We start from the raw sequence: 7,184 nt of genomic DNA, 5'->3' as shown, positions 1-7,184 counted from the left end.
CCCAACAAATAATCGTCGGCAGTGATTTTCAGGGATTTTGCTGTTTCAATCATCTTTCTACCCTCTTCAGTTCTAAGGGCAGCATGGTACTCCCATAGATCCATATCCAGCTGGTGAGCTTCTTGAAATTGAGCTTTCTCCTCATCAGTAGAGAGCCTTTGACCACTGTTGTTTAAGTATACACCAATTTCAATGTCGTAAGTCAAGGCAGTGATGTAGAGTGGCTGATCAAGGGGATGATGCAGCAACCTAACTTGGCGTATCCTTTCATTAATAGCAGCTTGTCTTTGCTCAAGCAATTCTTGTACAGTGATCTCCAGCCTGTAAGCATCTCTTTCATCTGGATTCATTTTAAATAAGTCTGGCTCACCACGGGTAACTGAATCATCTTCCCAACTTCTGTGTTTACCATGATGTTTTGGGGAAGATGGAGGATACATGATTGATTCACCTATGCCAGATGAACTCATTGGAAACTGATTGACACGATTATCCTTTGTTCTGTTAAAATAAGTGAGGGTCTGGGGAGAGATAGGTGATTGAACAAATAAGTGATCTCCACTACCCCAGACTGTAAAGTCGGCAGGATTAACCATATCATCATCTTGATTAGCACCCAGCTCAACCACCTTGGCTGGGTCTTCAACACTTGTAACACCCAGCAGCACACTTCTGGCTGGGTCTTCATTCACAGCACTCCTTGCTATGTCTTCAGTACCAGCTGACTGATTAGTATCAGCTGGTATAACCACCTCAATATCTTCATCAGCTGCCTCAAATAAGGGTCCTTTCCTTAGGGGCTGATTGTCCCTAGGAGCAGATTTCACCCTTTGTTTATCTATGGGCATGGGTTCAGCTGATGGTTCTTGTATTGATACTGGCTCAAGTGGAGGTAGGTAAGGAACAATAGCAAGATGCTCCCCCTGAATATCATCATCATCAAGATTGATTGTTTCTGCTGGCTTATGTTGTATAGCTGGTTGTGCAGAAGATGTTGGGCGAGAAGATGAGCTAGTTTCTAACATAGCATCTAACCACTTCATAAAAATATCAGCTCTAACTCCTCCCCTTAACTCAGTAGATGCAAGATAATCTTTCATTTCTTCAGGAGTCATCCGTTTGATCCTGTCTGCTCGCTCAGCATACAGCTTTGCCTTCTTTTTGTCGTATTTGACCATGAATATAGCATTTCTTTTTCATGCATCCTTTTTGAATTTATCAATGCCAATCAGGTCATCATCGATGTCCCTCTTTTTTGGGGTCAGCCATCTCCTATGCTCAATTCTATGGCGTTTAAGAGCAACATAGGCATCCCATTTGACATTGAAGGCATCATTTAATTCTTGCTGTCTCTTCTGATGTCTCTCCAATTTTCTTTTCATTCTTCTTTCAATAGTTTGAGAGACAACAAAAGCTTCAGTAACAGCCAATGCAGAAACGTCACTGGGCTTACTGCCAGAACCAATATCATCCACTGATGAGGCAGACACACTGGGTTGAGATTCACCAGCTACCTGTACAACAGCTTCAGTATGAGCGTTGCTGGGCTTAGTGCCAGAGTCTTGACCAGTAGTACCATCACCACCACCACCATTACCATCCCTCATTGGTTGTTTTGGAGCCTTTTCATGCTTATGCTCCCCCTCTGATTGTTTTCTCTTTTTAAGTTTCTTTTTAGATTTCTTCTCCCCCTTTTTGTCATCAGCAGGGGCAGAGAGGTGAACAGGGGAGACCTGTGCATCAAGGTCAATATCTGAATCTGGAACAGAGAATGCAAAATTATTCTAGTCAGCAACTTCAGGAGTAAGATGGGCACCAAGATCCATGCCAAATTGTCGAAGAAGGAGGTTGGAAGACCTAACTTCATTCCTTGCAACACCCATAGCCATCTGTTCAATAATAGCCCTAACATCACCTTGAAGGGTAGCCAGTCGGTGCATATTTTCAACCATTTGAACATAGGCAGAAGCAGGAATCATGTTATCCATTTGTTGTTCCTGCGAGTCCAATCTCTCATGTAGCACTGTATTCTCTTCATTAAGAAAAAGAATTCTGCGATTAGCAGCATCCAAATCAGCTTGAAGACGGGCAATATCCTCTAGTATACTCATTGTGAGAGATGATTCATTTATTCAAGTCCTCCTCCTCTTCATGTTATTTGACAATGGCAGCTACGGCAAGATCTGCAAAGGCACATACTTGTTTGAGCTGGGCTTCAATATTGGAAGTAGTAACTTGCCCAACGTTACGTATGGCCTCAGTCACACTATCAACAATAGCAGTGCGAATGGTGGACTGTAGATCATGTGTAACCTCTGCGAGTGTCTTATAGACAGCTAGGGAGGATATGTCAGCCACCTCATCAGCATTGAATTTAACATAGGAGGTTGAGGGGTGGTCAGAAGCAGCTAACACAAAACTACCTCCGTGGGTGGTGGAGGTGGAAGGTCAGAATCTGACTCGTCACCATGATCACCATCATTTTTACCTTCACCCGAAGGTTTAGAACCACTGGTATTCTTGTCAGCATCATTAACAGCATCATCAGTGAGATCCACTGGTTTGTATTTAGTACCAGTCACATTATCATGAGTGACTGGTTCATCCTTACTAGTACCTTTATCAGCATCACCATCAGAAGAAGAAGATGATGAGGAAGAAGCTGATGAATCAGAAGGTACTGGCAAATCAGGAATATTCTGCATAACATATTTACCAGTAGTAGGATCTCTGATAAACTTGAGAGGCCTCCATGTACCAGGCCATGGAGAAGCAGCTGGAGCCATGCCAAAGTAGTGATAATATGGCTGCTCGTTGATCTGTTCTAAAGTAGCCAGCCTCTCATAAACTTCTTCTCTAGCTGGTCGATCAAGCTGAGACAATAGTTCAGTCAGCTCCTCGCGAGGCAATTTGCTGGCTGAGACTATGGTAGTTTGAGGATCAATAGTTATCTGATCCACCAGCAGAGCAACTCTGGGAGTGATAGATGCTCCTAGATAGATGAAGTTAGGTACAACTTCATTAGGATCTGGCACCTGGCACACATATGGTTTCTTATCAGCAGAAACAGTAGCCTGAGAAGAGTCAGTAGTGGCAGAAACAGAGGTACCAGCATCCATAACGGGTTCCGTAGAACCAGTAACAGCGGTAGGTAACTGTGCAGTAGGTGAAGAAGCAGCATCTGCAGCACCTTTAAAGAAAGTATCCGGTGTGGAATTAGACACCTGTAGATTACCAGTGAAATCCACAGTAATAAAGTGTCTCGATTGAAGATCAGAAACATTCAGAATAACACTAGTAGCATCAGTATCCAATGTTGGCTCTGTGGAAACATAGCCAACATAGCCAGCATTAACAAAATCAAGACCCTCCAGAACAGTATTACCATGTGAACCAGAATCTGATGGAAAAGTAGCACTTTTACCATCATCCATGATAACATCAGATAGAAAAGTAGCATAAGTACTAGTATCCATAATAACATGCTGTGCATCGATAGCAGCAGCAGATGCAATGTCACCCTTTGGTTCAGAGACAGGTTCATCAAGTAGAACATCCTTGACAATATTGTCAATTACCTTTTTAAGAACAGGAGGATCCACTATGATTTCATCTTCCACTTTAGATGCAGTAGTGGAAGCAGAAATACTGGGAGCAGTATCACTAGCAGCTGTAGAAGCAACAGTGCTAGCATCAGCGCCACCAGTAGGAGAAACAGTAGCACCAACACCAGTAGCAGAGGCAACAATCTGCTCAGTAGGAATAATAACATCTTTAACTTGCTCCCCCTCTGCCTGTTCATCTACCCTGCTAAGAACTGAAACAATAGAACATTTTATGTTAACAACTATAGAACCAAATAAATTTGACTCAACAATTGCATCCGTTGTTGGTCTCTGGGGACAGACTGGTTATTTGGTCAGCCCTTCGAATGAGATGGAATAAGGTGTCTGTAAGTACAGCTGTGACTCTGCTGACTCATTAGCGACACATGTTGACCCAGATAGTGTAAGAGTTCTGGCTGGTAATGATGTAGGAGTGAGACTCTTATCAGGATCCGAGTAACATAATGGCTGTGCAGAGTCCTGAGCTGGTTTAACACGATGAGGACCCAGATCAAGTTTGCTTTGGGGGTCAGGTATATGCTCTGCTGGTTGTACTGTCAGCAGAGGATATAGCATTAAGTTCAATTTTGAAAAATGTGGAAGTGTCTAGCTAGAAGAGTATGGGTTGCTACTCTTCTTAACACTAGTTTTAAAACCAGTCAGCTTGGGAGCCAGGGTTATACCTTTAACTCCACTTTCATTTTTCAAGTCAGCAGTTAAAATATTTTTAATTATGTTAGAAGTTTCTGCTGTTTGGTCTAGAAACGCACCAGGTTCCATAGCCACATCCTTTGCAGGAGCAGCAGTTGAGACTGGTGCAATCTCCCCTGTGGTGAGCTTGGAGCCAGCTTTTGCTCGTTTGGATTTTTTCCTGTTACCAAAAAATAGTTAAGCAACGGATTCCAATACTAGAAGTGGATAGTCAGTATATAAGACTAGGGCGGTTCTTTATTATCAGAGAGCACTAGATTCTAATACAACTACTACTTTACCAGTATGTGAGATGGTGGCTGTACTAGTTGAGGTAGCTGGCTTCTTCCTTTTTACAGGTGGCTTTCGCTGAGGTCCCTCCCCCTCAGCTGGTGCAGCACCAGAGGTAGTCGGTTGGTTCACTCCACCTCGAGCAGCAAGATACTTAAGTATGCCTGGTGTCAAGGCATTATATGGAGCAGCAGGAGCATCTTTTGGCATTCCCCCTTGTTTTGAAGGCAGGTCGAATGATTCATCAGCAATCTGCTGGTAAGCTTCACCCAGCTCATTTTCAAAAACAAGGCTCAAAAACCTTGGAAAGGGGATTAAGTGTGTTTATTTCGGTGCAAGCACCATTTCCCTTAACCTCAAGTAAATTTCACCGGCATAATCAATATTTTGATTGAACAGCATCCCATGACCAATCTTTAGCTCAAAATCTAAGCACTGATCAAAGCTCCCAGACTTCTGACTGATGCAATGGGTCAGCAAGCCAAAGAAGTAATTCCACAAAGGTGACATCTGCTTCCTTAAGGGCGTATGAGCCACTGGTCCATCAAACCCTATAATTTCCAGTACTTCTCTTCTAAACTCATCACTTGTTGGTGAATTAACAAATGGACCAATAGGTAATTGGAGAGCACGTCGGATGGCATCAACAGTGATGGAGCAGGCTAGGGTTTCAGTCACCATGCCATGAATACATGGAACATTCTGTTGAGTGGTGGCCGTGGTGGCAGTATACTAGAATCTGGCCAAACATGCCGGATAAAGATGAGAAGGTACGCCGGTAATAGCTCGAGCCAGTGGTGATTGTCGGATGTAATCGATAAGCGTATCATAGCCCAAGTTGGCTTTGGATTTGGGAATTGAAAGGGCATGAGCAGCATTGCCTCGCGATAGGCGAATGGAAGAGTGTTCTGGTGCATTTGCAGCCCTAACAAGACTTGGGTGCAGGTTGAACAAAGGATGCTGCACCACTTGTTCTTCGATGACCGGTGGTGGTTGCTGTTCCGGTTGTGGTTGTTCTACCAGTTGTTGTTGCTGTGGTTGTTGTTCCTCTGGCTGGTTTGTAGTAGGTGGTGATTGATGTAGTTGTTGTTCTGCCATTGATGCTTTCGTAGAAGATTGATGTATGAATTGATTTGAAGATTTGGGGATTTTTAGAGAGAAGAGTGTAAATTTGAAAACTGAATAATCGTAGGTTATTATGGAAGATAAAACACTCGTTTAACCATTGTGATTGGATGAAAAAGGCAGGAGAGAGAAAATGGCAACTGCCATTAGCAGGCGCGTGGGCAGATGTGACAGACTGGCACACTCAAGGGGACACAGACTGTTGATTTGACGTATATACGGCTAGAACACTCATACCTCCCATTCAGCATTAAATGCAGCAGGTTTTAATTCAGAGAAAAATGATTTAAAAACCACAAAATAAGTTTTGTATTAAATACAAAATACTTTGTTACATGTAATATGTCATGAATTTAATTTAAATCATTGGGAGTAAATGAGTTTCAGATTTAAGGAATCATTTAATTTTGTGAGCTATTTATTTTTTCAATTAAAAAACATTTTGAGTAACCAAAGTATAAAAAACCTTGTTGTGCTGAGTGTTTTACATGTAGGCAGTAAGTTAACAAAAATGACTTACTGGTTTGCCCTACATGTTGTAGAGCCAGCACACCAACAAAATTGTCTTTTATTTAAAGTTCAAGCATACCCAGCTCAGAGATGAGATAGTTAAAACGTTTATCATCTAAGGGCTTTGTGAATAGATCTGCTAACTGCTGGTCTGTTGAAATAAAATGTAGCTTCACATCTCCTTTTTGAACATGATCCCTTATGAAGTGATATCGAACGTCAATGTGCTTTGTTCTTGAATGCATCACAGGATTGTTGGTGATAGCTATTGCACTTGTATTGTCACAGTAGATTGGAGTCTTTGTAACATGAACACCATAGTCTTTCAGTTGGCTTTGCATCCACAGCACTTGAGCAGTACAACTACCAGCAGAAACGTATTCTACCTCAGCAGTAGATGTGGACACAGTATTTTGCTTTTTGCTCGTCCAGCTGACTAGCCTACCACCCAGTAACTGGCAACCACCAGTAGTACTTTTCCTGTCTATTTTACACCCTGCAAAATCAGCATCTGAATACCCAATTAGCTCAAAATCCTGGTCTTTGGGATACCAAAGACCACGTTTAGCAGTAGCTTTCAGATACCTAAATATCCTTTTGACTGATAGCAAGTGTGACTCTTTAGGATCAGCTTAATATCTGGCACAGAGACATGTGGCAAATATAATATCTGGTTTGCTGGCTATGAGATAAAGTAGGGATCCAATCATACCTCTATATTCAGTGATATTGACTGGTTCACCATTGGGATCAGCATCTATTTTAATAGTTGCTGCCATTGGAGTCCCTATATCTTTTAAACAGGTCAGACCAAATTTCTTTAGCATATCTTTGATATATTTATCCTGACTTATAAAAATTCCATCATCAAGTTGTTTAATTTGCAATCCCAAAAAGTATTGAAAGTCTCTTTGTAAGCTCATTTCATATGTCTTTGACATAAGTTTTGAAAAATCTTGACAA

The sequence above is a fragment of the Rutidosis leptorrhynchoides genome, chromosome 4 (assembly GCF_046630445.1).
Source record: "Rutidosis leptorrhynchoides isolate AG116_Rl617_1_P2 chromosome 4, CSIRO_AGI_Rlap_v1, whole genome shotgun sequence".
Lineage (NCBI taxonomy): Eukaryota > Viridiplantae > Streptophyta > Magnoliopsida > Asterales > Asteraceae > Rutidosis > Rutidosis leptorrhynchoides.
This window is presented reverse-complemented; position numbering follows the sequence as displayed.